The sequence below is a fragment of the Globicephala melas genome, chromosome 6 (genome assembly GCF_963455315.2).
Source record: "Globicephala melas chromosome 6, mGloMel1.2, whole genome shotgun sequence".
Classification (NCBI taxonomy): Eukaryota; Metazoa; Chordata; class Mammalia; order Artiodactyla; family Delphinidae; genus Globicephala; species Globicephala melas.
Window position 1 is genome coordinate 10,918,286 of NC_083319.1, and position 3,362 is coordinate 10,921,647.

Sequence of the window (3,362 nt, forward strand, 5' to 3'; positions counted from 1 at the left end):
ATGAATTCCAGAGCCCTCAGAGACCAAAACATGTCCACCTCTCCTGCTTCATTCTGCCCCTGTCCCCTGCCCCATCTTACTCCCAGAACTTATCCACATGGGCTCTTTCTTCTATCCCTCCATCTTCACTCCCACCTGGGCCTGTGCACACAGTGTTTCCCACCCTCTTGGCCTGACACTTACCTTGGAATCTAGCTCCAGTATCACTTCCCCTGGATTGGCCTTCCCTTGCCCAGCTCCCAGACTAAGTCAGAGCTCCTTCCCCAGAGATAGGGCGTTAAAGCCACAGTTCTGGGTTAAACCCAGGTTCTGCCAACTACTAGCTCTGCAACCTTGGGCAAGCTAACTGATCATTCAGTGCCTTGGTTTCCTAATCTCTAAAATGGGAGTGCTGACAGTGGTTGCCTTGTCAAGAGTTGGTGAGATGGTGCCTCTTAATGGTGTGCAGTAAGTGCTCAGAGAATGGCGGGGGTTGGGGTGGTTGGTGACATCCATCTTTGTCACTTTAGGTTAAAATACTTCAAGCTAAAGCTCCGGATGCCCTTTGTCAGGCTCCAAATGCCCTAAGCCATCACCCAAGGGGCCCACAGCGCAGATACACCTCATGATGTAGAGAGGACCTTGTAATCAGGAGCTGTCTGGCTTCATATCCAGCAGGGGCTGAAGGTATGGCCAACCCTGGGTTTGGGCAGGGGCTGAACCTGCAGGATGTGTACCATTAAGCAAGGGGAAGGAGTGGGGATGGGTGGGTCACAGTTATGGTGGCAGCAGAAGTATTTCACTGGCTCAGGCTCTGCCCGTGGGATGGAGTCACTCAGTTTCTAGCCACTCCAAGAGAGGTTTGGGGGGATACTTTCCACCCTTGACTATCTCTTCTTTCTCAGGGAGCCTGCCATATTCTCTCCTCCCTCAGCCCAGACTGCCTGGGGAGGGGGCTCTGTGCTGAACTTGCCCACTCACTCCATCCCTTGAAGGTAACCCACGGTCCTGAGACCAGCTTCGCCTCTCTTCATTTCCTCAAAGTATCTTCCTTCCCAGGCCCCTTGGTTCCCTCTGAAACTGCTATAGGTACACAGCCATTTTAAAGAGAAAACTAGAGATTCAGAAAGGAAAATGACTTGCTCAAGGTCACACAGTTGGAGAGTAGTAGAGCTGAGATTTAAACCCATGCCCAATAACCCCTAAGCCCCCAGCTCATTCCTTGCACCAGACACTCTTTCAGTAAAGCTTGGGGAGGTTGGGGTATGAGCCTCTGCCCCACCCCCAACACACAGCCCTCACCCCTGTGAATGTGATCTCACTACCCTGCAGGATAGCCTATCCCATCAGACTGTTGGAAAGTCCTGGGTGAGTCAGAATCTACCTTACGCTAACACAGTAGAAGATGGGCCCAGGCTGCGTCTGCAATTCCACTCCCAGGGACACATTCAGCACTGTTTGTAGTTCCAGAAGGCTGGAAAGAACCTGAATAGTCAAAGACTGTAGAAATAAATGGTTGTACAGTCAAACAATGAAAGCTACAAAAGTCAGGGAAATGAACAAACTACAGCTCTGCATATCAACATGCAAACATCTGACAAAATGTTCAGCAAAAGGGACTTCCCGGCGGTCCAGTGGTTAAGACTCCAAGCTTGCACTGTGGGGGGCACATGCTCCATCCCTGGTCGGGGAACTAAGATCCCACATCCCACATGCCATGAAGCGCAACCAAAAAAAAAATGTTCAGCAAAAAAGCAACATAGCAGAAGACACTATAAGTATGATCCCCCTCATAGAAAAATCAAGACGTGCCAAAGGCAACCTTCCGTTTCTCGGGTATACATCCATATGTACTGAAACTATAAAGAAAAGCAAGAATGAGTAACTCCTAAACCTCCAGAGGGGTTAACTGTGGGGAGAGGAAGGAAGGGGATTCAGGGGGCCTTGAAGAGTACTTGCTCCTGGTGATATTTGCGCTTGAAGCTGGGCAGTGGGCACCCAGGTGTTTGTTGGATTATTCTTTAATAACTGGCCTGCCTGTTTGGCCCCTGCCCACCTCTCCTGCCCTCTTCTGGCTTCCTCACCTTCTCCCCCATTCTTTGTCCCCATCACCCCCAGGCCTGAGCAGTTTGGTGGATTACGTGGTGCCAGGGCTAGGATGCGGTTTCCAACAGTGCCCCAGGAAGCAGAGAAGACTTTTGTCGCAAGAAAGCAGAGAGGAGAGAGAGGTGGAGAGTCAGATGCCCTGCTTCCTGTCAGCTTTCCAGCTCCCAGCTCCAGTCCCCGAGGCTGCCGTCCTGAAACACACCTGTTTTCTTAGAGTCAATTCCTTATTTTGCTGAGTAAGCTCCAGTGGTTTAGGTTATTTGCCACCCCAAGGGCTTTGATCAAAACATCTCTGTAATTTCCACAGCTGGTCCCCTAATGTTTTGCCAGGGGCATCTTTTCTGGGACTCCCCTGCACGCAGGGATCATCTAAGGGTGATCAACACCCTTGAGTCTCAGTCCTTTCTGCACAACCTTGGCCACCCTTATTTTAATGCACTGTATTTGTCATTGCCCCTCCTAAAGTATGAAGACCAGAACTGGAAACATGCTCTTTGGAGGGACTGACAAGTGCCAAGTTGAAAGGGACTGTCATCTCCAGTTTTCTCCAACTCTAGTAACGGCAGCCTGCATTACCAGAGTCATTTGTGTTTTCAACAGCTACATTATTCTGGTGACTCACTGAATTTGCGGTGGGAGCTTTTTCCCATGAACTACTGTACAGTCAACTCTCCCTCCCTGATCTGGTACTTGCACAATGGATTCTTTGGAAACACGAAAGACCTTACATTACGCTGGTTAAATGTCATCTCTTTGGATCCCATCCAGCAGTCTAGTCTTGAAAGCATTGTAAGTCTGGCTGCCATTGCACAAAGCATTAATTCTGGCGCTGTGGCAGCTGCGAATTTTATGAGTAGGCCTTCTGTATTCTAAATCCAAATTGCGAACATGATGATCAACGGGACGAGGATAAGGGCAGAGCCCTGTGGCCTGTCACCGGAGATTCTCACTTTTTTTGCACCCATCCACACCCATCACTAATGGTCAGGTTAGGGGAGGACCCCTTGCCTTAGAGGTGGATTTGAGTTGAGAGGAGAGCTATGAGCTCCTGCCTCAAGCAGGGGTCTCTGGTTGTAAATGACAGAAACCATCGATGGCCAAAAGGGACCATAGGGGAAGGGGCTGGGTGAAGGGGGAGAAATCAAAGATGGGAAGGACTGTAACACTGCCAGCCAGGGAAGGACAGGAGGCAGGGCAGAGAATCCAGGGTGAAGCCTGGGCACTTCCGGATCTTTGGAGATCATATGATTGGCCCAGCGGGAGTCATGTGCCCACTC